Consider the following 27852-nt stretch of genomic DNA (forward strand, 5'->3'; position numbering starts at 1 on the left):
ATGAAGGTGCTACATAGAGCATACCAAAAAGGAGAGACTATATCACTGTTGGTGTGGGCTTTAGGGCAACAGATTGCAGCAGCCTTAGATCTGCTGCAGTCTGAAGCAGAGGAGGAAGAAATTACCATCTTTTCCAGGGAGTCCCATGACACAGGCCATCAGAGTGAGGACAGGGAGGAAATAGAGGACAAGGACAAGGATGAGCCCCCCAATGAGAAAGAAACTAACCCCTTTCTGCCTAAGCAGGTGTCTAAATTGAATATTTCTAAAGCCAGCATTTACCCTAATTTGTGTAATGTAGCCCCTACAGTCTCACCGGTTACAATGCCGACAGCCCCGGGAATATTTACTGATGCCATTGACACCAGGCCCTACACTAACAATCTGTTTGTACCAAATCCAGTTCCAACTACTCCCTTAATGCATTGTTTGCTGCAAGGATCTTGACAGGGGGATCCTGAAGGAATGCAATTACTAACAGCTTTCCCGGTAAATATTCAACAAGTTTCCCCAGAGGCAAACAACCCTCAAGGAGGATATAATTTTCATCATGAACCCCTGCCACTTTAAATTCTGCAAGAACTTAAACAAGCCTGTGCACAATTTGGAACTAATAGTCCTTACGCTTTTGGCTTAGTGCAGGGGCTGGCTCAAGCTGACCAATTTATCCCCTGGGATTGGGACATCCTGGCTAGAACTGTTTTAAGCTCGGCTGAGCTTTTGCAATTTAAACCTGGTGGACAGATGAGGCCAATATGATTGTGCGCTGTAACGCAGTACAGAATCCTCCCATTCTTACTGCTGCTGAACAATTATTGGGTATTGGTGATTGGTCTGGAATTCAAAGACAGCTCCAATACAATGATCTGGCCATAACACAAGTGCGCAATTCATGTTTGGCAGCTTGGAAACGGATTTGTGTACCTGGAAAACCTACTCAATCTTTTGCCAAAGTGATCCAGGGAGTTAACCATATGTGGAATTTGTAGCCCAATTAACTGACATTTTGATTCAAACAATTGAGATACCAGAAGCAAGAGAGTTAATTTTGTTAACATTTGCTTTTGATCAGGCTAACAGTGAATGTAAAAAGGTGGTCTTGGCCGTAGCCTTTAAAGGTAGCTTGAAGGAGGACAGAAAGAAAGGAAATTGTTTTGAATGTGGGAAGCCTAGTCACTATCAGAAAGAATGTAGATCTTTCTAGCCCTAGAACATTTAAACAACAATATTATACTTCTATTTGCAGTGGTATGTACCCTCTCTTAAAATGAAAACAATTTAAAATGCTGGAGTAAAATGTTTTCAGAATCACATTTTAAAAGTATTGTTGATCTCCTAAAAAATAGATAGGTACAGAGACAAACAAACAAAAGTGGTCCTAAAAGAAAGAAAACTTCAAAGTGGAAGCAGATATTCTGGGAAGATTAAAAATAACTCAAGTTCAACATCACATCAAAATCAGTTATGGCTGTGATCTCTCCTGAGGCAAAATCCCTCTCCATCTGTGGACCTGAGAAACCTGGAAAATAAGTTATGTGCTTCCAAAGCACAATGGTAGAACATGCAGAGGATAGGCATGCTTATTCTGTAACAAGAAACTGGAAGGAAAAGGGGGTCACAGGTTCCAAGCAGGGCCAAAGCCCAGCAGAGCAAACTTCACTAGATTTCAAGGTCATCTCTGGATTGAGGCTTTGTCCTCTGAGCCTGCTGGAGGGGCAGCCCCACCCTTTCCAAGAGCTTGTGAGAGCAGCCATGCTCTCCCCAGTGCTGGAGCCCAGGTCACACTGAGTCTGAGGACAGCAGTGGCAATCTCACTCTGCCTGAGCATTGCTGTGTGTGCTCCAGTTTCTCCAAGCATTGGTGCCACCCCATGCTCACCCACAGCCTCTTTAGCAAAGGATTTCCTAGCCATACCCTCATCAGGAGTCCCATTCTCTGGGAATGCACTCTCAATAGTTCATGGAGGACCCTGATAGAGTCACTTTTGGCCCTGGTCTCAGAGAACACTATCTGGATAGAATGAGAATTTTCCACATTATCAGTTGCTGGTTCCTATGAGTGTAAGAAATCAGTTCTCATTTTATCCCTTTCTGCTCTCATTTTACTGTAAGTTACAAGGAGAAACAAGTCTGTAGCTTTCACACTTAGCTTGAAAATCTCCTCAGCTAAACATCCAGGTTCATTGCCTGTAAGTTCTGCCTTCCATTGAACATGAGAACACAATTTCAGCAAGTTATCTGCTGTGTTATAACAAGAACCACATTTATCATTTCTTTCTAAGTTCTCAATGGAAGTATCTTTAACATCCATATTTCTACCGACAGACTGCAAAGCAACTTGGTCTTCTTATCAAGCACCTCAGATTCTTCCAGCTTTACTCATTACCTAATTTCCAAGCCTGTTCCACATACTTAGATGTTTGTTAGAGCAGCATTCCACTCTCAGTACTACAATCTGTATTCATCAAGATTCTACAGAGAAACAGATCTGGCAGTAATAATTCATATACACATACATACCTACATATATATGTATGAATGTATGTCTATATATACACACACATGTGTGTGACATAAATAAAGGATTTATTATAGGAATTGGCACGTGTGCCTGTGGAGATTGTCAACAAGTTGCAATTCCATAGGACAGGCTGCAAGTTGGAAACTACAATGAAGTTGAAGTGAAATTCTCCAGGTGAAGCTGGCTGGCTGAAGCAGAGATAATGTCTTCTTTTTGACTTCTGAAATCCTTAGTTCTGGTTCTTAGACCTCCAACTGATTGATGAGGAGACTCCCCTTATGCTGAGGGCAGTCTTCTTTCTTGGTTGTAGATGTAATCAGCTATAGATGCAATCCACTGACAATATGTGTAAATCTCTCAGGAAATATCCACACAGTAACAATCAGGCCAGAGCTTGTTTGACCAAACAACTGGACATTGTAATGTAGCCATGTTGACACATGAACTTAACTGTCCCACAAGCTCATGAGAAATAAACCCCTTATGTAGAAAATGACAGTGAGAAAACTAGCCAGTATTAAATGATCATGCTAGCAAAAGGAACAAAGAAATATTACATGAAAATCTGAGCCATCATAAGACCCTCATGTGTGTTTTCATGCAGGTCACACATGTGGTGGTAAATCAAGTATGTTTAATTAAATGGTATTAGGATTTGGGTACTTTCAGGCAACTGAGAGAAAAATGTAACTTTCTTCTGTGGGAAGGTATTTTTATCTCAGGCCTCAAAGGATTGCTGAGAGACAGTGCCAAGGATTGTGTGCTCTAGTTAACAATGACAAAGTGCACAGGAACAAGTAATAAGCAAGTGAAGACCTCAGAGGCCAAGATCCCAGGGACACAGAGGAGTGTGATCAATACTTGGTGGCTCTTTCCTTCTTAAAGAAGAGAAGCTTGTGACAACCTCATAGGACAGGGCCAAAGAAGACTAGGTTGGGGATCACTCCAGGATTTCAGTAGAGAGCAGGAAGACCCTCCAATCTTTTGAAATTTGGTACTAGTTATCACTGTTGTAAGTTTATCTCTTTCAAGGTACTACACTGAGCACTGGGGGGAAGAAGGAAGATAAATAAGATGTAGTTCCAATTTCAAAGAATTTAAAGTCCAGGAGGGGATTGGAGGGCCCTATAATATATCTAGGCTTTGGCTACCTTAGTAAAACCTTTTGGGATTTCTGCCCAAGTTACAATTACCCTTTTTTTGAGAACTTACCTCCAGTCCAGTTAAGGTTGATCACCATCAGACATTTTTATACTCATAACCCTGTCACCACAGTTCACTAGGCCAGGAGTAATCACATAGTCCCCGGTGGGCCCATCAGCATGTGTAAGCTCCAAATTTGGAATCATAACCACAACCAGTTAGTACCCGTGGTTGGCTGGAAATATAATTTGTAATTTCAGTGGTTGCAGGATGGTCAAATTCAGTCTTGTTATGAATATAAGCATCCGATCTAAAGAGCAAAAGAACAATGCCTAACATTGTTTTCCAGCAGTATTCATTCCTTATCAACATCCACATTTTCCTTTTGAACAAGAAAATAATTTTGTTTTGTTTGTATCTTCCTCTGGTCTCTCTCCATTCTCCCTCCACCAAACTTTGCCATTGAGACACATAATATAGTAGTTAATAGCACTACCAGGAACTTACTGCTTGGGAATAATCCCTCGATCCACAGCTGTTAGAATTATGATCTCAAATGAATTAACTCTCTATATCTCAGTTTTCTCATCTATAAATTGGAAATAATAATATTACCTACCTAAATGAATTAATATCTGTAGGTCAGCTAATGCTTGATAAATAATAAACATTTTAAAAAATAAATACATACTAATATTTATGAATCAAAATTGTCTGGAATATTAAATGCAGATTTCCATGGCTAAACACTTTTGCTATTGCTAATTTTGAAAATGATCATTATTAAACCCTTTATTTATTCTTACATCCCATAGCACAACACTTTACCATAAATTAATTTCCTTTCTCAGTGGAGTACTTCACCTCAGATTTCTTTCAAAGAGTATCTGTATGGTAAATATATTTCATAGTTTAGTTTGAATTTTTTCATCTAATTGGATTTCAAAGTGTATTTAAAAAGAGTAAAACTATATATCCTGCCATAACACACTGAATGTACTGGGGAGATTATAAACTTCAATGTAACTATTATCCATGTGGTGCAGCAGTGCTCCAAAATGTATTCATCAAATGCAATGAATGTGCCATGCTGATGAAAAAGGTTGTTGATGGAGGAGTGGGGTAGAGGGGTGTGGGGTATATGGGAACCTCATATTTTTTAATGTAACATTTTTATGATCTATGTATCTTCAAAGAATACAATTTTAAAATGATGGGGGTGGGGGGGTGGGGATTGGGGCTTATGGGAACCTCATGTTTTTTTTTAGAGATTATTTATTTCTCTCCCCTTCTCCCCCCACCCAGGTTGTCTGTTCTCTGTATGTATTTGCTGCGTCTTCTTCTTTGTCTGCTTCTGTTGTTGTCAGCTGCTCCAGGAATCTGTGTTTCTTTTTTTGTTGTGTCATCCTGTTGTGTCAGCTCTCCATGTGGGCAGTGTCATTCTTAGGCAGACTGCACTTTCTTTCACACTGGGTGGCTTTCCTTATGGGGCACACTCCTTGTGCGTGGAGCTGCCCTATGTGGGGGACACCCCTGCATGGTATGGCACTCGTGTGCATCAGCACTGTGCATGGACCAGCTCCACACAAGTCAAGGAGGCCCAGGGTTTGAACAGCAGACCTCCCATGTGGTAGACAGCTGCCCTAACCACTGGGCCAAGTCTGCTTCCCTTTTATGTTTTTTAATGTAACATTTTATGTGATCTATTAACTTTAAAAAAAGAAAATTAAAAAGTAAAAAGAGTAAAAATGACTAAATAGGATGTATTATAGGAGTTTAAGGACATTCCACATCAAAAAGATATAGTAATGTAACTCCCATATTGAGTGAATAAAAAGAAAGATTCCATGCAACCATCTCAATATAACCAGAAAAATTAATTTACCATTGTGCCAGATTGTCAGCTATCAGCTTTGCATTACAACCATCCTCTTCTATGGTCTCCTCTGCACTGGGAAATTCATTTTCCAGAAGATTCTTCTCTGTATAGTTTCAGGCTAAAGTTTGCCAATGAGAGGAACTTACACAGTATTTGGAAAGTGAACTGGTTGGTGGAGAATTCATCATTCCAGGGTGGCTGTGGCAACCAGATGAAAAGGCTTCACAGATTTCTCCACAAGTCCCTGCTTAGCTGCTGCAGACCAAGGCCTTGACCTTTCCCAGGGGCTTGACAATTGCAGCAATGTCCAGAAAAACTTGAATCAAGCTGAAGTCATCAATGACTGTTTCCTTGACTTTTTTCTTTTTTAAGATTTATTTTATTTATTTTTCTACCCTTCCCCCCACCCGTGCCCCAGTTGTCTGTTCTCTGTGTCCATTCACTGTGTGTCCTTTTTGTCTGCTTCTGTTGTTGTCTATGGCACCAGGAATCTGTGTTTCTTTTTGTTGTGTCATCTTGCTGCATCAACTCTCCGTTGTGCGGCACCATTCCTGGGCAGTCTGCACTTCCTTTTGTGCTGGGTGGCTCTCCTTATGGGGTGCACTCCTTTCATGTGGGGCTCCCCTATGTGGGGGACACCCTGGCATGGCATGGCACTCCTTGCATGCATCAGCACTGTATGTGGGCCAGCTCCACATGGGTCAAGGAGGCCCGGGGTTTGAACTGCAGACCTCCCATGTGGTAGACGGATGCCCTATCCACTGGGCCAAGTCTGCTTCCCTTCCTTGACTTTCCGTCACTCTTCCTGACCTTTGCTCATCCAGCTCTTGTTATGTTCAAGTACGACCTGTTTCCTTTATTAAACACCTGTATTCAATAATATTCAGAGTCATTCTGTTTTACTGACCAAACCAAGACTGAAAAAATATTCAAAAATTAGGAATTTAGGAATAGATGAGAGTTGCTTTGTGTTGACAAAGGCTTTTAACTTGAATGTATAAATACACTGTAACAAAAGAATAAGCTCTTGAACTGATTGCAGCCATCACTCATTCAAGTACCTAAGTCACCCCCCATAGAATAATTTTATTTCTTCCAGAATTCATATGGAAAATTGGGCAAATAATTAATGAAAACTCTCTCTATAGAAAACCTGGAGAAATAAATTAAATAAAAGCTAGAACTTTTGTCCAAAATTTAGTTTCTCATTTCATTTTCATACTAGGAGAATCTTTACTGTTTAGTCAAGTCAAGCTCTATCTGCTTGACTGCTTAAGAGTAATTGTTTGTGGAAAATTAATAAATTGGCATTCTGGTTTCAAATATTTATCAAGCTTGAGGCTTTGCTTAGGGTGAATTTGTATTAGCTCTGAATCCTGATTAAATCTAGATTGTGGTTAGGCAAAGAAATGATACAAAAATATAAAATACCAAACTTATGCCTATTTGCTTCAGTAACATTCTACATTTGAAGGGTTTGTAGAAGACTAAATGAGATAAATGAAAAGCACCTGGAATAGAGGCTGTGTTTATATAAATGACCAGTGCTATTTTTGGGAGGGCTAGGGTGTGGCCTCCGCTGCGGGTCTCTGCCGGGGATCGGGCCGAGCTCACGGCCAGACCGGGGTGGCAGGTCGCTGCCGGGGGTCGGGCCGAGCTCACAGCTGGACCGGGGCAGCAGCGGGCGGCCCAAGGCTTGGTGGGGACGCGCCGTTAGGTGGAAGAAACCACGGAGATGAGGTCTATGCGCAGGTCTACTTTATTGAGGAAGTGCTCTTGGTTATATAGTGTCGGGTGAGGGAGGGGTTAGTGCAGGGGTGGGCTAGCTACAGGGTGGCGGTGGATAGGTGGGTAAGGGCAGATGGCTATGAGGTAAGCAGTGGCTAAGGAAAGAGGCAGATTATATGTTGGCAATGTGGGCGGGACTGGCGGGAAGAACAGTAACGGCTGGAGGAGGAAGATAACAATGGCTGGGAGGAGGGGCAGGGGGAGGCAGCAGTATGGGCTGCTGCTGAGAAGGGCCATAATACAGAGAGGTTATAAAGAACAGGCAGGCAAAGTACAAGGAAGCGAAAAGCAGGGTGGGAGCAGGGGACACTAGGGTATGAGGGAAGGTAAAAGATGAGTAAGCCATAATCACAAATCTTAAGTGTTTACATTTTTTTTTTCAAATTCTACTCAATTTATTCATTTTTTTAAAAAGATATTACATTAAAAAAATATGAGGTCCCCATTCACCCCTACCGCCCCCACCCCACTACTCCCCCTCCCCAATAACACTCTCCCCCATCGTCATGTCACATCCATTGCATCTGGTGAGTACATCTCTGGAATTCGCTGCACCCCAAGTCCAGTGTTCCAAACCATAGCCCACACTTTCCCACGTTCCATCCAGTGGGCCATGGGAGGACATACCACATCTGACAATTGTCCCTGGGGCACCACCCAGGGCAACTCCAAGTCCCGAGAATGCCTCCACATCTCTTCTCTTCCTCCCCTTCCCCACACCCAGCAGCCACCATGAGCTCTTTTTCCACATCACTGCCACATTTTCTCGATTTTTAACCACAATAGTTCATGAATAGCTGATCATTAAGTCCACTCTGATCCTTACTGTATTCCTCCTTCCTGTGGAACTTGGCTTGGTTGTGTCCATTCCACATCTATGTCAAAAGGGTGTTTAGATTCCACATGGATATTGGATGCAATCCTCCTGCTTTCAGTTGTAGGCACTCTAGGCTCCATGGTGTGGTGGTTGACATTCTTCAACTCCATGTTAGCTGAGTGGAGTAAGTCCAATAAATCAGAGTGTAGGAGCTGAAGTCTGTTGAGGTCAGTGCCTGGCTATCATATTGTCAGTCCAGAGATTCAAATTCCCTAGATATATCTTAAGCCCCAGCAAAGGGTTTACAGTTTAATATGATTCTGAGTTTTCTGCATATAAAAAAATTGAAACAGCTGTAAGTGCACTTGGCAGATATTGTTCTACAGTGATACCAAAGCTTAAGCAGGATCTCCAGATCTTTCTTTTTCATTTCTCTATTATTTCATTCATTCTTGTCCTTCATTTATTCATTCATCAATGAATGTTTATAAAGAGAACGATGATAGCAGTGTTAGGCATTAAAGATGAAAAGCTGAACGGGACACAGTAGTTCATTTCCTATCACTAGGTTTTCATGTAGCTGCTCCCATACCATGCTTTGTTTATTTTCTTTTTTTCTTTTTAATTAAAGAAGTTGTAGGTTTACAGGTAGACCATGCAGAAAATGCAGTGTTCCCTTATATCTGCCTCTATTTTTAACATTTTGCATTAGTGTGGTACCTCTGTTACAAATGATGGGAGAATATTATAATTGTACTATTCATACCATCTATGTAAGTGGATTGGGAAATAGAAAATCCAGGTTTCTCCATTACTGTTAGAGAGAATCTTGCACTGTATTTTAACGTTAGTGATTGAAAACAGCAGTTACATATACCTCATCTTCCTAATATTTTATTGGGAAAGAATATTGTAAAAAGATTTTGGTTTTGTAATACATACTATTAATATTTAACCCCTCTAAGTGGAGTTGGAAAAATTCTCTAGTCTCACTTGTAGCCATTTTATAAGACCCTAGATCACACTTATTTGGGTGCAAGCTTTACTTTTATTTCTTTCCCTATAAGTTCCTTTCCCTTCTACTGTTCCAATCATGCATTTCTTTCCTTTTGAAATTCATATATTTCTATAAGCCATATCAAATTCTTATGGAAGAAGGCTTATTACAAACAATAAAATTGTCTATTGTGTCTCTTGATGAAGGTAAATGTAGCCATTATTAGAGACCTGAATATTTCGCCTGTTTTCAAGAATTTCATTGGATTATTTCTTTTTTTGAGATTTATTTATTTATTTCTTCCCCCTCCCTCCATTGTCTGCTTTCTGTGTCCATTCATTGTATGTTCTTCTTTGTCTGCTTGTGTTCTCATTTAGGCAGCTGTGGAAACCGATCCTGGCACATTTGGAGTGGGAGAGAGGCAATCATTCTCTTGCACCATTTCAGCTCCCTGGTCTGCTAAGTCTCTTATTGTCTCTCCTCTGTGTCTCTCTCTCTTTTTTTAAGATTTTTATTTATTATTTATTTATTTATTTATTTCCCCTTCCCCTGCCCCACCCTGGTTGTCTGTTCCCTGTGTCTATTTGTTGCTGTCTCCTTCTTTGTCCACTTCTGTTGTAGTCAGTGGCACAGGAATCTGTTTCTTTTTGTTGCATCATCTTTTTTTTTTTAAAGATTTATTTATTTATTTATTTCCCCCCCCTCCCCTGGTTGTCTGTTCTCTGTGTCTATTTGCTGTATCTTGTTTCTTTGTCCGCTTCTGTCGTCAGCGGCATGGGAAGTGTGGGCGGCGCCATTCCTGGGCAGGCTGCACTTTCTTTCCCGCTGGGCGGCTCTCCTTATGGGTGCACTCCATGCGCGTGGGGCTCCCCTGCATGGGGGACACCCCTGAGTGGCGCAGCACTCCTTGCGTGCATCAGCACTGCACATGGGCCAGCTCCACACGGGTCAAGGAGACCCGGGGTTTGAACCGCGGACCTCCCATATGGTAGACGGACGCCCTAAGCACTGGGCCAAGTCCATTTCCCTGTTGCATCATCTCGTTGTGTCAGCTCTCCATGTGGGTGGCACTATTCTTAGGCAGATTGCACTTTCTTTCACACTGGGCAGCTCTCCTTATGGGGTACACTCCTTGCATGTGGGGTTCCCCTACATGGGGACACCCTGTGTGGCACGACACTCCTTGCATGCATCAGCACTGTGCATGGGCCAGTTCCACACAGGTCAAGGAGGCCCAGGGTTTGAACCATGGATCTCCCATGTGGTAAACGGATGCCCTAACCACTGGGCCAAGTCTGCCTCCCCCTGTGTCTCTTTTTGTTGCATCATCTTGCTGCATCAGCTCTCCATGTTGACCAGCACTCCTGTGTGCGGCAGCACTCCTGCACAGGGTGGCACTCTGCATGGGCTGGCACTCTGTGTGGGCCAGCTTGCCTTCACCAGGAGGCCCTGGGTAATGAACTGTGGACCTCTTATATGGTAGATGGGAGCCCATTTACTTGAGCCACATCTTCTTCCCATGGATTATTTCTTTTTATCTCAAATACAATTCCATAATTAAAGTGAACTATGAGAACTTAAGAATTAAGTGTGTATGACACAGTCTACATCAAATATTCTGAGAACAGAAGGTAGTATTGTTAGTTTTTTTCAATGACTCATTTAATAAAATATATTTAATGAATGCCTGACATTTTCAGGTATGAATGATGCAAATAGTGATCAATAAATGAACATAAAAATAAAAGTTATTTTCATAAGTGAGTAAGTAGGCAAAGCAGTGTATTTCAAGTCACCCTTTGTACAAAGTATGTTTCCTGACCTCAAGGAATTTGGGGATAAAAAGGTATTATCTTTTCCTCAATGAATTTTGAAAGATCTTATAAGAATTTTGTAATAATTTACTCCAGATCACATAAGATTCCTTTAAAATGATCTAGCATGACATTAAATTGCTGTGGACTTCTTAGTCACAACTGAAATGCTGTAGTCTAATTTGAACGAAATAGACATTTTTTCTGTTGATTCTCTCAAATGTTTTTATTAGAAAAATTGTTTTTACAGAAAAATCATGCATAATACACAGAGATCCCATAAAGTACATTATTTTATTTTTAGCTTGCCAAAGTCAGCAGTTTATTGAAAAGTACATTATAATCAAATCAGATTTATCATAAGAAGGAAACCACTGTCTCCATATCAATTATATGAGTTCTTCCATTGCTAGAATCACATTAAGTCTATAGTAGAATACCAGCCATTCTACTCTAAGTCCTTCATTCATTCCCAAATCCTGAGGATTCTGGGATGCTGATGCCCACTCCACCTCAAATTGAGAGGTAGCTTAGATCCAATGGGGTAGATGAATGGGACTGTCTTGCTTGTAGTGGGAGACACCCTTTGTTCCTTGGGATGGTCATTGTCCATCATCTCCTTGTTTTTTGGGTAAGTCCAATGAACAGGAGAGTAGGTGTTGCAACTCTGTTGAGATTTATTGTATTTTATTTTATTATCTCTTTAAAAAAATACCTAAATCACACAAAATGTTACAATAAAAAATAGGAGGTTCCCATATACCCCATTCCCCACATCACACTCCTCCCACATTGACAACTTCTTTCATTAGTATGGTACAGTCATTGCATTTGATAAGTACTTTTAGGAGCATGGATTATACTTTATGTTGTAATCTACACTCTGTACTTTACATTCAGTGTCTTATGGCAAGATATATAATGCCCTGTACCTGTCCCTGCAATACCATTCAGGACAACACCAAGTCCCCCAAAGGCCCAATATCACACTTCTTTTTCCTTCTCCCTGCCTTCAGGAACTCCCATGGCCACTGCCTCCACACCAATGATATAATTTCTTCCATTACTAGAGTCGTAATAATTCTATAGTAGAATACCAGTAAGTTCACTCTAATCCACATTTCATTCCTCCATCCTGAGGACCCTGGGTTGGTGATGTCCACTTCACCTCTAAATTGAGAGGGGGCTTAGATCCCACATGGCTGATGGATGGAATTCTCCTGCTTGCAGCTATAGACTATCTCAGTTCCCTGGTTTGGTGGTTGACCATCATCACCTCCCTGTTATCTGCCCTGGGTATGTCTAATGACCTGGAGAGTAGGTGTTGCAATTCTGCTAAGACTCAGGGCCCAGCTGGCACATGGACAGTCCAGAGATTCAAGTCTCCTGAGCATACACCAACCCCAGCACCAACCACAAGTTCAGTAAAAGTGACAGAATAGGCATGTGTTGAGAAGTCATATCTGAGTCCATCTCCATCACACTCAGGAGCACAAATTCCAAAGTAGGGCCCTCTGGCAAGGTACCAAACTCCAGAGCCATCTGCCATGACTATAGGACCTGGGTGTCTCTGTAGCCATCAGGAGCACTGGTATCTGGGGTTGTATCTACTTTGGCTGTCTCCAAGATCCTGCTGAGATGTGTATAAACATGACCCCTCTGATGGCCTCCCGACTCATTTTGAAGACAGCCATATAAACTCACTTGTCTTTACCATTTCCATTTTTATTCCAGGTATTTTTCTAGTTACATCACCAGTTGATTGATTCTTGGTAGTAATTGCTTGGCACCAGGGAGGCTAATTCCCAGGGGTCATGTCCCACACTGGGAGGAAGGTAATGCATTTATATGCTGTTTGGCTTAGAGAATGGCCATATTTGAGCAACATGGAGGCTGAGAGCCTCTTAGGCACACAGCAACACTAGACCAAATCAAAATTTCTAGTGCAAGAGGTTTATAAGCATCTCCATCAGTATCAAGGGCCCATCATTGGACCATCATCTTTCACTGGTCTTTGTCCTTGCACTTGGGGATTGTTGCTTTTCCACTTGGGAATGAGGCAGAGCTACCCAGGATGGGAACCCAGCATTCACTCAATTGTCATGTGAACCTCTACCCACTGTGTCAATACCCAAGGAATATCCAAACACATCTATAAACCCTATATGCATGCCCAGATTAACTCCCTCCCATGTATCAAGCATCAATGACACCCCACACCAATGCTCCTCCCTTACCATAAATGAACCCCTCTGTGATACAAAACTTGTTCAAAATGAAGCCTAACATATCGCCAAATTCAATTAATAGGAAAATGAGATAGTAATGATAGGTTTAAGCATTAGAAATAAAATACATAATAATTTAGAAAACTAAAAGTAAAAATTGAGATATTAGATAAATTAAAAATATTATAGGAAATTTTTTGACATTTTGACACTATGAAAAGATGAGTACCCACACACTCCCTAGATGCTTGCCCCAGGTGCACCCTCTGCTGAATGCCCCTCATCCAACACCCGAAACCAGTAATATTTCCTTATTACAGTGTCAAAAGATTTTTCTCAACATTATAGTTTCACCCACATACCCACCAATCCCCATATTCACCTGCTCCTTCCTCTAAACTTCCCCCCACTTCCAAGGACCATCTGACCAATCCTCCCAACCCTAGCCCCTGTCAAGCCCGCACTGCCCAACCCAATAGTATCCCTATACCCCCATCATATCCCTTCACTGCACGATTACTTACTTTTACCTTCTATTAGATGTTGCCCATGTAGACATTGGCTTACAACCTTCCTCTCCACTCTATTTTCTCTAAGCCTATATTCCAGGCTCTAGCTCTCTGAGACAGCTTGATTTACTTAATTCATATCAGAGAGGTCTTATAGTATTTGTCCTTCAATGCCTGGCTTGTTTTGCTCAACATACGGTTCTCAAGATTCATCCATGTTATCCCATGTATTTATACTGTATTACTTCTTACAGCTGAACAGTATTCCATTTATGAAATATACCTTTTGTCTGTTCATTCATCTGTTGATGGTCATATGGGTTTATTCCAGCTTTTGTCAATGGTGAATAATGCTGCTTTGAACATTGGTGTTCATATATTGGTTCATGACCTGGTTTTCAGTTCTTCTGGGTATATATCCAGCAGAGGAATTGCTGGATCATATTACAGATCTATAGTTAGCTTTTTGAGAAACCACCAAAATGTCCTCCACAATGGCTGGATCATTCTACATTTCCACCAGCCAGGGATGAGGGCTCCCGTTCCTTCGCATCCTCTCCAAAACTTGTAGTTCTGTTTTTTTAATGGTCGCCAGTCTAATGGGTGTAAGATGGTATATATCTCTTTGTAATTTTGATTTGTATTTCCCTAATAGCTAATGATTTTGAGCATCTTTTCATGAGCTTTCTAGCCATTGTATTTCTTCTTTGGAGAGGTGTCTGTTTAAATCTCTTGCCCATATTTTAAATGGGTTGTTTGCCTTTTTATTAAAGATATAGGATTTCTTTATATATGCTGGATATTAGGCTCCTATGAGATATCTTGTAATCAATATTTTCTCCCATTGAGTAGGTTCTCTTTTCACTTTCTTGACAAACTCCTTTGAGGGGTAAAAGGCTTTAATTTTGAGGAGGTCCCAATTATCTATTTTTTTCTTTCAGTGCTAGTGCTTTGGGTGTGAAGTTCATGAAGCCACTTCCTATTACAATGTTCTGTAGATCTTTCCTTACATTGTCTTCCAAGGTCTTTATGATCTTGGCTCTTATATTTAGATCTTTGATCTATCTTGAGTTTATTTTTGTATAAGGTGTGAGGTGGTGTTCCCTTCCCATTCTTTTGCATATGGATAGCCAGTTCTCCAAGCACCATTTGTTGAAGAGGCCATTCTCTCCCAGTTGAGTGGGCTTGGTGACCTTGTTGAATATCAAATGACTGTATATGTGAGGATCTATATCAGAACTCTCAATTTGGTTCCATTGGTCAGTATGTCTCTCCTTGTGACAATAGCATACACTGTAGCTTTGTAGTATGCTTTAAGGTCAAGTAGTGTGATTTCTCTGATTTCATATTTCTTTTCCAATATGTCTTTGGCTATTTCGGGCCTCTTTCCATCCCAACTAAATTTCACAGTTTTTCCAGTTCAGTAAAAAATCTGTGTAGTTTTCTGAGTATAAATTATTTACATCCTTAGCTAAATTTATTCCTAGGTATTTGATTTTTTAATTTACTATTGTAAATGGTATTTTTTATTTCCTCCTCATATTGATTCCATCTATTCGATACCTCTTTCCCCTCCCCTCAGGGCCCACAGTGACAGTCAATATTCATTGCTTGAAGGGCCATGTTCAGAGATACTTGCAACAGTGTTGAGGGCTTGGCAATGCCCTAATGCATTGGGAGCCATCTTTCTCTTGAGAAATACAAATCCCTCTATTTGAGAACATCAGTCCTCCACAGGATGTGGGTCTCTATCCAATGATATAACCCACTATGGCAAAATGAGCACTCACATACTCCCTAGAAGCCTGTCCTGCATCAGATTATCCCCCTGAAGCATCTTACAAGGTAACCTTCCTTATTATATTTTTGAAAAAGTTTTCTCAGCATTATACTCTCAACCAAATACCTGACAATCTCCTATGTTCATATGTTCTCCCACACTCCCCCCAATTTCTTGAGCAATATTACCCATCCTCCCATCCCTAGCCCCCTCAAACCCACAAAGCCCCACCCAAAGTTAAACATATGCCCCCATTTTATCCCTTCCTTGTACAAATACTTACCTCCCACTTATCATAGATGTTACCCATGTAGGTGTCAGCTTGCATCCTTCCTCTACACCCCAATTTCCTTTAAGCCTATCATCCAGTCTCTAGCTCTCTGAGGCAGCTTGGTTTACTTACTTCAGATCAGAGAGGCCATGTAGTATTTGTCCTTCAATGCCTGCATACCTTCACTCACATAAGGTACTCAAGAGTCATCCATGTTATCACATGTGTTTGTAGTGTATTCATTCTTAAAGCTGAGTAGTATTCCATTGTATGTATATACCACATTTTATTTATCTATTCATCTGTTGATGGGCATTTGGGTTGATTCCAACTTTTGGCAATAGTGAACAATGCTGCTATGAACATTGGTGTGCATATAATTGTTTGTGTCCTTCTTTTCAGTTGCATTGGGTATATACCCAGCAGTGAATTGCTAGGTCATACGGCAAATTTATAGCTGGTGTTTTGAGGAACCGCCAAACTGTCCTCCAGAATGGCTGGATCCTTCTGCATTCCCACCAGCAGTGGATGAGTGTTCCCATTCCTCCACATCCTCTCCAGCATTTGTAGTCTTCTGTTTTTTTTCATAGCTGCCAATCTTATGGGAGTAAGATGGTATCTCATGGTAGTTGTGATTTGCATTTCCCTACTAGCTAGAGATTTGGAGCATTTTTTTCGTGTGATGTTGGTCATTTGTATTTCTTCCTTGGAAAAGTGTCTGTTTAAATCTTTTTCCTATTTTTTAAATGGGTTGTTTGTCTTTTTATTTTTGAGATATAGGAGTTCTTTGTATATGCAGTTTATAAGTCTCCTATCACATATATGGTTGCCAAATATTTTCTCCCATTGTGTAGGCTCTCTTTTCACTCTCTTGACAAACTCCTTTGAGGTGCAGAAGGCTTTAATTTTGAGGAAATCCCTTTTATCTATTTGTTCTTTTGTTGCTCGTGCTTTTGGCGTGAAGTTCATGAAGCCATTTCCTATTACAAGGTCCTGTGGATGCGTCCCTACACTGCTTTCCAAAGTCTTTATGGTCTTGGCGCTTATATTTAGGTCTTTGTTCCATCTTGAGTTGATTTTTGTATAAGGTGTGAGTTGGTAATCCTCTTTCATTCTTTACATATGGATATCCAGTTCTCCAGGCACCATTTGTTGAATAGGCCATTCTCTCCCAGTTGAGAGGGTTTGGTGGCTTTATCGAATATTATATGACTATATATATGAGGATCTCTATCAGAATCTCAATTCGGTTCCATTGGTTTGTGTGTCTCTCCTTGTGCCAATACCATGCTGTTTTCACTACTGTAGCTTTGTAGTATGTTTTGAAGTCAGGTAGTGTGATTTCTCCAATTTCATTTTTCTTTTTCAATATGTTTTTGGCTATTTGAGGCCTCTTTCCTTTCCAAATAAATTCATAGTGAGTTTTTCTAGTTTCTTAAAAATGCTGCATTGATTTTTATTGGGATTGCACTGAATGTGTAGATCAGTTTTGGTAGGATAGACATCTTAATAATATTTAGTCTTCCTATCCATGAACAGGGAATATTCTTCCATTTATTTAGGTCTTCTTTGATTTCCTTGAACAGCGTTGTGTAGTTCTCTGTGTATAAGATAAATTTATTCCTAGGTATTTGATTTTTTATTGAATATTGTAAATGGCATTTGTTTCTTGATTTCCTCCTGAGCTTGCTCATTATTGGTGCACAGAAATGCTACTGATTTTTGCACATTGATCTTATAACCTGCGACTTTACTGAACTCATTTATGAGTTCTAGAAGCTTTGTTGTAGACCTCTCAGGGTTTTCTATGTCATCTGCAAATAATGAAATTTTGACTTCTTCCTTTCCAATCTGAATGTCTTTTATATCTGGTTCTTGCTTCAGTGCTTGAGCAAGTACTTCTAAGAATAGGTGATATTGGACATCCTTGCCTTATTCCTGATCTTAGAGGGAAAGATTTTAGGATTTCACCACTGTAAATGATGTTGGCTGTGGGTTTTTCATATGTACTCTTTATCATGTCCAGAAAATTTCCTTGTATTCCAATCTTATGCAGTGTTTTTATTAAGAAAGGGTGCTGTATTTTGTCAAATGCTTTTTCTGCATCTATAGATATAATCATGTGATTTTTCCCTTCAATCTTTTTATGTGGTGTATTACATTGATTGATTTTCTTATGTTGAACCATATTTGTATACCCAGAATGAATCCCACTTGGTAATGGTGTATAATTCGTTTAATGTGTTGTTGAATACGGTTAGCAAGTATTTTGTTGACGACTTATGCATCTAGTTTCATTAGAGAATTTGGTCTGTAATTTACCTTTCTTGTGGTGTCTTTGTTTGGCTTTGGTACTAGGGTAATTTTGGCATCATAGAATGAGATAGGTAATGTTCCTTCTGTTTTGATTTTTTGGAAAGGTTTCCGCAAGATTGGTGTTAGTTCTTTCCGGAATGTTTTGTAGAATTCACCTGCAACGCCATCTGGCCCAGGACTCTTCTTAGTTGGGAGGTTTTTAATGACTGATTCTATCTCTTTACTTGTGATTGGTTTGTTGAGATCATCAATTTCTTCTTTCATCAATATAGGCTGCTGATGTGTTTCTAGGAATTTGTCCATTTCCTCTGAATTGTCATTTTTTTTTGGAATATAGTTTTTCAAAGTATCCTCTCATGATCGTCTTCATTTCTGTGGGGTCAGTGGTGATATCTCTTTTCTCCTTTCTTATTTTGTGTATTTGCATCTTCTCTCTTTTTTTCTTTGTTAGTCTAGCTAAAGGTTTGTCAATTTTATTGATCTTCTCAAAGAACCAGCTCTTCATTTTGTTTATCTTTTCAAGTGCTTTTGTATTTTCTATTTCATTTAGTTCTGCTCTTATCTTTGTTCATTCTTTCTGTGGAGTTTGTTGTTTTTTTACTAATTCCTCCAAATGTGCAGTTAGGTCTTCAATTTTTTCTCTTTCTTCTTTTTTGATGTATGAATTTATGGCTATAAATTTCCTCTCAGTACTGCTTTTGCTGCATCCCATAAATTTTGGTATGTTGTGTTATCATTTTCATTCATTTCAAGATAGTTATTAATTTCTTTTGAGATTTCCTCCTTGACCCACTGTTTTTCTAAGAGTGTGTTGTTTAATTTCCATATCTTGGTGTGAAATCTGGGCCTCTGGCCCTTGAAGATTTCCAGCTTCACTCCACTGTGGTCACAGATATTATTTTGTATGATTTCAATCTTTCTGAACTCATTGAGCCTTTCTTTGTGGCCTAGCATATGGTCTATCTTGGAGAATGATCCATGTGCACTTGAGAAAAATGTATATCCTGCTTTATTCAGATGGTATGATCGATTAGGTCCAGCTCATCTAAGATACTGTTCAGAGTTTTTGTTTCTTTATTGATTCTCTTTTGAGATGTTCTGCCAAAGTTGATAGTGGTGTATTAAAGTCCCCAAGTATAATTGTAGAGGCATCTATTCTTTCACTTAATTTTTCCAGTGTTTGCTTCACATATTTGGAGGTGCCTTTGTTTGTTCTTCTTGAAAGATTATCCCTTTCACTAATATGCTGTATCCATCTTTGTCTCTCACAATTGTTTTGCATTCAAAGTCTATTTTGTCTGATATTAATATAGCTACTCCTGCCTTTTTTGGTTATTGTTTGCTTGTAAGATTGTTTTCCAGCCATTCACTTTCAACCTCCATTAATTCCTGGGTCTAAGATGTGTTTCTTGTAGACAGCATATAGATGGGTCATATTTCCTTATTCAATCTTCCAGTCTGAGTCTTTTGACAGGTGAGTTTAATCCATTGACATTCAGTAACATTCAAGGAATTATTTTTGTTAACCATATTTTGTTTGGACTTGTGTTTGTCATATTTTGTTTGTATTCTTCCTTCTCTTTTTGTCTTTTTTGTTGCTCTTACACTCTCTTCCATCTCTGCCTCTCCTGTTTTTTCCTTCCTTCCTGAAGAACTCCATTTAGTATTTTTTGAAAGTCAGGGCTCTTGTTGGCACACTCTTTTAATTTCTGTTTATCTGTGAATATTTTGAACTCTCCATCATTTTTGAATGCTAGCTTAGCTGGGTAGAGTGTTCTTGGTTGGAAATTTTTTTCTTTTAATACCTTGACTATATCATACCATTGCCTTCTTGCCTCCATGTTTTCAAATAAGAAATCAGCACTTAATCTTATGGAACCTCCCCTGTATGTGATGGTTCTCTTTTCTCTTCCTGCTTTTAGAATTTTCTCTTTGTCTTGAGCATTGGATAATTTGACAAGTACATGTCTTGGAGTCAGCCTTTTGGGATTTATGGTGTTTGGAGAGTGTTGGGCTTCCTGGACATGTACATCCATCTCCCTTAGTGGATTTGGGAAGTTTTCAGCCATTATTTCCTCCAACACCCCTTATGTCCTCTTTCCCTTCTCTTCTCCTTCTGGGATGCCTATAATATGTACGTTTGTGCATTTTGCATTGTCATTCAGGTCCCTAAGTCTCGGCTGGATTTTTTCCATCTTTTTATCAATCAGTTCTACTATCTGTTGGATTTCAGATGTACTGTCTTCCATGTCACTAATTCTCTCCTCTGCCTCTTCTAATCTGCTGCTATTTTCTGAGAATGTATTTTTGATTTCTTGAACTGTGGTGTTCATCACCATCGTATCTGTTATCTTTTTGCATGTCTGCAATTTCCTATCCTAGTGTTTTCTTCATATTGTTAATCTCTTCCTTTACTTCGTTACATTGGTCTCTAACATATGCTTTGAGATCTTTAATTACTTGTCCAATGCTCTGGTCCTCTTCCTGGTTTTTAGTTTGTTCATTGGATTTGGCCATGTTTTCCTGATTATTGGTTTGGTTTGTAGTTTTTTGTTGCTGTCTGGTCATCATTTTATCTTGATGGGTTTAATAAGTTCCTTGGTGTCTTTGTTTAGTCTTGGGGATTAATTAGTTGTTGTTCATGTGTAAGTGTTATGTCTTCTCTTTATCACTTTGTTCTTCTTACTCTATTATCTTGTTTCTGGCTAAATTCACTTTGAAGGAAAATATTAGGGCCAGGGGAAGCAAAATGAGTAACAAAAGAAAATGTATAAAGTAGTATTGGTAATAAATGTTAACAGAGCAAAAATGTGAGATGAAGGTGAATTGATATTAAACTCATGTAAGTTGTGCAGAGTTATAGCAGTAAGTAGAGTACTTATAATGAGACAGTCTACTGAATATGAGGAGGAATATAGTATTAATTAAAAGACCGGTGTTTTCATGAGAGAGGGAAAGAGAAAAGAAAGACAATAATATCAAGAGTGGATAAAAGACAGAAAACAGAACAAAGGTATTAGAATTAAAAAGTCAGACAATTTGGGGGCCAAAGAAAGGGAGGTGGAATGTAAGAGAAACAGTAGGTGATGGAGGATAGAAAGATGTAGCGGAAAGGGGATAGTGTAGTTGGCCAAATTCAATAAACACAGAAAAGAGGAAATGGGGGATAAGGAAACACAGCAAATGTGAAGCACTCCCTGAAGCACCTATTATATAAAGAAAATAAAATAAAATAAGAAGAAAAAGAGAGAAAAGAAAAAAAAGAGAAGAGAAAAAGTGGGGGCAGAGAAAGGGGGGAAACAAGCAAAAAAAGAAAAAGAGAAAAAAACTAAATAAATGAAAAAGGACCTTGGGTGATAAAACCAGAGAAAAGACCAGGAGACAATGCAATATTAGCAACCATGACCAAAAAAAAAAAAAGAAAGAAAGAAAAGAAAAGAACCAACGTTTCAAGCTAGGAATCCTCTTTGCAGTTAAATAAAACACTTAGGGATCTGGCCTTCCCCCTTTCTCCCTTCCTCACTTCTCCCTCCCAAGGTAGCAGGAAAGCTACCTGAATGGTCTGGTAGGAGATTCAAGTGGGTCCTTTTTGAACCAATGTAGCGGCTTGCTCGGTCAGTAGAGGTGGGGTCTGGCTGCGGACGAGGGGTCGGTCCAGCTCTGGACGAGGGGTTGGTCCCGCTTGGGATGAGGGGTCGGTCCCACTTGGGACGAGGGGTCGGTCCGGCAGCAGACGAGGGGTCAGTCTCACAGGGGTTGCGCGGTTCGGCTGACGGGGTCGCCCGGCGAAGCCGGTGACAAAGGGGTCGCCCGGAGAAGCAGGCGACGAAGGGGTCGCCCGGAGAAGCAGGTGACGAACTGGGGACAAGGGAGGCCAGGCCCTTGTCGGGGGCTCTCAGGACTGGAGGGCGCACGGCAGAAGAACTACCGTGGAGACAAGGTAAACACACAAGTCCACTTTACTGAGGGAGAGGCAACAGTTTTATAGGGGCTGGGGAAGGCTGATTGGTCGAAGCCACGCCCTGTTCTGATTGGTTGCCGGTGAAAGGTCAGTGGGTGGTACCGGATGGGGGAGGGGTGGTGGTTAGGGATTGGCTGTCGCTGTTGCTGGGGGAAGGGGCAGGGTTTAGGGATTGGTGGCTGCTGTTGCTGGGGTGGAGGGCAGACTTGAGTTTCCCGCCCACGCCTGGCTGTTGCTGCTGTCCGGGGGAGGGAAAAGGGCAGACTGGATTTTTCTGCCCACACCTGGCTGTTGCTGCTGTCGGGGGAGGGGAAAAGGGCAGACTGGATTTTTCCGCCCTGCGCCTGCGCATGGAGAAGGAAGAAGAAGGGTGCCGCCCCACAAGGCATCGGGTGGCACCATCTGGGAGGAGGGGCGGCCGCGGAAGCATGGCTGCCAAGAAGGCACTCTGCGCCCATGCCGAGCTTCCTTCAGGGGTGGCGGTGGGCCCGACCAACCACCCTATTATGGGGGCAGCGGAATTAGGCCTACCGCGGCTGCTTCCCTCGCCAGACCAGCAAACCACACTTCAGCCCGAGGGGTGACCGCAAACCAACTAAACACAGAAAACAAGGACTCTTTATTTCCAGCGTGAGATCACCTATACCTCATCAGAATCACCAAATATGCTATTGGAAGCTTGGATAACATGTCCTACAGTTCCTCCCCATTAAGCGTGCTAGGGGAGGTCTAATTGATTTTCTGACTCCACCTTCTCCCAGACCAAGTTTCCTACCCCAGGACATTTAGGTAAATAGGGCTTCCTCAACAGATTCATCTCTCTTTTCTTCCCAGACTCTCCCCAAGTCAGCTGGTATACTCCTCCAAGCTCAAGGAGAGAGAGAGAGAAAAAACAACAACAACAACCAAAAACATGGAGGGTTAGGGTAATCAAGGACCTCAGGTGGACCTCAGGGTGTGGTGGATTTGGGGATGGGAAGTCCATGGTATTGCAGACTCAAGGTGTGTGACTCTGGAGCATGGGCCACCAGGGTTTATGGGACACAGATGTGGGAACCATACATCCAGTTAACCTGGGGTTTGGGAACACTGCAGCACAACAAAGCCTTAAGGGATCCTTGTGGCCAGGCTGCCAGCCTTGGGGGAGGGATCCCACCCACAACTTCTGACCTTCATGTCAGAAACCCAGAATTCCACCTCTCACAAGAATCTCATCACTGTCTCACCAAATCAACATCCAGACACCTCCTGCCCTGCAATCCCCAGAAACAGCCCACTCAGGGTTTGGGAACACAGCACCACAACAAAGATTTCAAAAGTTCCACCCACAACTTCTGACCTCTGTGTAAGAGACACAAAATTCTACCTCTTGCAAGAATGTCTTCTGTCACTGTCTCACCAAATTGACATCCAGACACCTCCTGCCCTGCAAGCACCCAAAACAGCCTGGTCCAGCAGGACTCTGACCCTACTCAGCTGATTCTTTGCAGGAGAGATTATGAGGTGCACTTGCTCAGATACCATGTTGCCCCACCTCCTAGAATGACTGAAAAGGCTGGCATGAGGAGGTGAGGGGGAAGAGAAAAGAAAGGACAAAAGTGAAAGAGTTTATAAAAGATAGAAAATGGAATAGTAGAGTTAGAAATAAAATGACAGAAAAATTAAGGACTAAACAAACAGGTGGAATGTAAGAGCAACAACAGAAAGCAGAAGATAGAAAGATGTAGGAAGGAAAAGAGATAGCATTGTTAGTCAAAATCGGTACACACAGAACAGAGGAAATTGAGGAAGAGGAAACACAGCAAACAAAAAATAAGCTGGCAGCACTTAATTTGAAAAATAGGGGAGAGGTGATAAAGAGTAAAGAAAAGCAAGAAAACAGACAAGCTCACAAGTAAGGAGTCAACCAAACACTAAGAAAAAGCAGCCTTCCCTCTTAAGTCCCTATGGAGCTTCTCAGACTGCCAGTGTTTATCAATCAATTACCCTGCAGCCTTCCTGCTGCAGATTTTAAGTGAGTTTTAGTGAGTAAACTAAGTTAAATTATAAAACAAAGGTAACTTTCTTTTTTTAGGAAAAAGAAGAGATCCAAGAGATGCTAATATAAGAATAATTTCTATGTTTTCCCTGTCCCAAGGTATCAGCTAGATGTTTAATATCCCAGTGGGTCACTACTCTCTACAAGGAGCTGGGAATTGCACTAGAGACCTTGTATATTCAAGGTGGAAACTCCTCCATGGAGCTAAACTTTCTTGTTAGGTCAATTAGCTCTTCAGAAAGCTAGAGAGTCCATTTCCTTTGATCAGGACTGAGTCTTTCAAATTGGATAAATTCCTGCTGATTAGGAATCTGCCCTTCTCCCTTTTTATTCTTACTGCTTTCTCTCCCAGGGCAGCAGGATGCAATAGCCTCTGTGAGAGTTCCCTTTTAAAACTCAAATAGGACCCTGGTGACTTAACTCACCACAGGAAAAAAATGACTCTCAACATCTTCAAGAGAACCCACACCTCACAAGGCAGGTTCAGTTTTAATTGTCCCACTCAGGCTTTCTATTATTCAATCAAGTTTGGAGACTTTAATGTTTCTAGACCATTGTTCACTTCTTTTATTGGCATATAATTATACATAACAAAAAGATGAATAGTAATATTAAAGATCTTAACAATTTTAGAAATTTGATGAGTTCCTATGTGTCATTGTCTAATAACAATGCAATTCAAGTTAAAAGTAGAGGTGAAATAATTTTAAAAGAATACTATATTTATAAACTAAGGGATACACGCTCACTCTCAGCTCTAAACTATATGATTTTGTAGAAGAAATGACCTATAGTCAAATGATTACTGCCAGGATTCAACAAAAAATGTAGTACAAGAATGGAACACACAGAGTGGTATGCTTCTTTGTAAGCAGGGACTGTCTGTGATTGGGAAACTCAGGATGACTTCATAGGAAAGTAACAAGTGAGCTAAGCCTTGTGCATTTGTGTGTGTGTGGTGTGTATCTGTGTGTAAATCATGGGCAGTGCTAGAATTTCCTGTTTTTCTGAATTTATATTCTGTTTCCAGAGAAGAGGCTCTTGTGTGATACTATCCATCATCTTCCAATTTGTTTTTTATCCAAAATTATATTCCATTGTCACTTGTAGTTATTTTTACATTTCAGTTTCAGTGTCTTGACTAAGTTTAATTTGCCCATTAATTCAATTGTGTATTTATTCCTTTTGGTTACTTTTTGAAAAGCCTCATTCACTGAGTTTATAATCAGTGGTATATACCTTCACAAGCTCTTCTAGTAGGTCTTTTCACATTTCTGGTATCTTTATTTAGAATGATTGGGGTGATTGGAGCAGTTTTGTGAATCTCTATAAAAGACAAACCCTGAGGTGTGTTTTGAGTAAGATTATGATTTACAAGTCAGGTGATGCCAGGTCCCAACTAGTGATCTTATCTGCATCTGAAAACTTCAACTGGTCTTTTAACAATTAGAACAGAGTGATAAAAATATCTGCCCTATATTCCTCCTTTTCCCAAAGTGATTCTTGGCTAACAGTGTCCTAGTGAAAGCAGATATTAATTGCTTCCTTGGAATTCTTTGCCCAAGTGACCTCGGCCAGTAAATACACCACATATCTCTTGTGACTTCCTCACTTTCTCATGACTTTAAAGAAAAAGAAGATTCCCCTCCGTTTATGAGCTTACACATTTCTTCATTCTTGGTGCCTGCTTTTCAACTTAGATAAAATATGGTAGCCATTCTGCCAAGAATGCCTACATTTTTCTTTCTACCTGCAAGTGTCCCTAAAATCTGCAGGCAAAATGTTTATGGGGACAAAGCCAATTACTTGTCTGTGGCTCTTTACAAGAAATCAATAAGTAAATTATCTCCTGTTAATCAGATTAAAGAGAGGTGTATATTATTTTTTAAGTATTTTATCAGACAAATATATGTTTCACTTATTTGAATTGATTAAATAAACTTTGTATAGAGATCCCATACTATTAATAACTACTAAAATTCATGGAGAAAGTGCTAATTTGAAAATGTGTTATCTGAATATGATGCTAATATAGTAAACAACTCTGTCCTCTTTCAACATATGAATGTATATTATTCTGTAGAAGAAAATAACTTTATGGATCATTTATAATTAGATTAATTTTTTAGGAAATATAAAGCAACTGCTTAAGTTCCCGTTAAGAGAGTAAAAATGGACAGTCCTCCTTGTGAATCTATAGACACAAGTAATTTTTAGGAGTGATCAGTCCTACTTTTTAATTTTCCTCCTTATAAGCACATTATAGTCTTGTTTAAGGGTTTCCCTTGCCAAGAGGAAACTTGGCAGATGGAAACTACTGACAAACTTCTAACCATGATGCAACATCCCTGAGTAACTTAACTTGGTTCAGAAGGAAAATCTCTGGAGGTGAATGTCTTTCAGGATATCTATTTCATTCATGAAGAACTGTTACGCCCGCTCCTGGGCCTGCCTCCGGGTCGGGGGCTCTGACCGCATCCAAGGCGCGACCCGACTGCAGCCAGGGAGAGACGGAGGCGCTGTCATCTTCTTGACTTGGGCGTCTGCACTCTCCCGGGTCTCGGGATGCCAGAGCTGCCCCGTGGGGCGAGAAATAGTCGGGGTTGAGCCCCAGCTGGGCCGAGGGCTCACACTCTTCTGGGCTCTCGGACAAGACTCACCTGAAGGAATGTGTGGTGGATTGGCTCCAAGTAAAAGTACAGTGTAGGGAAACGGACTTTGGCCCAGTGGTTAGGGCGTCCGTCTACCATATGGGAGGTCCGCGGTTCAAACCCTGGGCCTCCTTGACCCGTGTGGAGCTGGCCCACATGCAGTGCTGATGCGCGCAAGGAGTGCCGTGCCACGCAAGGGTGTCCCCCGCGTGGGGGAGCCCCACGCGCAAGGAGTGCGCCCGTGAGGAAAGCCGCCCAGCGTGAAAAGAGGGAGCAGCCTGCCCAGGAATGGCGCCGCCCACATTTCCCGTGCTGCTGACGACAACAGAAGCGGACAAAGAAACAAGACGCAGCAAATAGACACCAAGAACAGACAACCATGGGAGGGAGGGGAAATTAAATAAATAAATAAATCTTTAAAAAAAAAAAAAAAGTACAGTGTATGTATCCAACTTGCCCTTTTCCCCAACAAACAATGACTTATATCGGATATTTTCCAAGCTTCGCAAAGTTGTAAAGGTTACTATAATGAAAGATAAAGATACCAAGAAGAGTAAAGGGGTTGCATTTATTTTATTTTTGGATAAAGAATCTGCTCAAAACTGTACAAGAGCAATAAACAACAAACAGTTATTTGGTAGAGTGATAAAAGCAAGCATTGCTACTGACAATGGAAGAGCAGCCGAGTTCATCCGAAGGCGAAACTACTTTGATAAATCTAAGTGTTATGAATGTGGAGAAAGTGGGCACTTAAGTTATGCCTGTCCTAAAAATATGCTGGGAGCACGTGAACCTCCAAAGAAGAAAGAGAAAAAGGAAAAAAAAGAAAATTCCTGAACCAGAAGAAGAAATTGAGGAAGTAGAAGAAAGTGAAGATGAAGGGGAAGATCCTGCTCTTGACAGTCTCGGTCAGGCCACAGCTTTCCAGCAAGCCAAAATTGAAGAACAACAGAAAAGATGGAAACCCAGTTCAGGGGACCCCTCAACCTCAGATGATTCAAGACGCCCAAGGATAAAGAAAAGCACATACTTCAGTGACGAAGAAGAACTTAGTGATTAAGATTAATATTTATTATGTAAATATCATAAAAATAAAAAACCTTATAATACAAAGTTCAGCTGGAGACTGAAGATTACCTT

At 40.7% G+C, this 27852-nt stretch overlaps 1 pseudogene; it reads left to right on the top strand.

Moving 5' to 3' along the window:
* On the top strand, positions 1–27852 carry LOC131277559 (zinc finger CCHC-type and RNA-binding motif-containing protein 1 pseudogene; annotated as a pseudogene).

Source organism: Dasypus novemcinctus, unplaced genomic scaffold (assembly GCF_030445035.2).
Source record: "Dasypus novemcinctus isolate mDasNov1 unplaced genomic scaffold, mDasNov1.1.hap2 scaffold_143, whole genome shotgun sequence".
In the NCBI taxonomy this organism is placed as follows: Eukaryota; Metazoa; Chordata; class Mammalia; order Cingulata; family Dasypodidae; genus Dasypus; species Dasypus novemcinctus.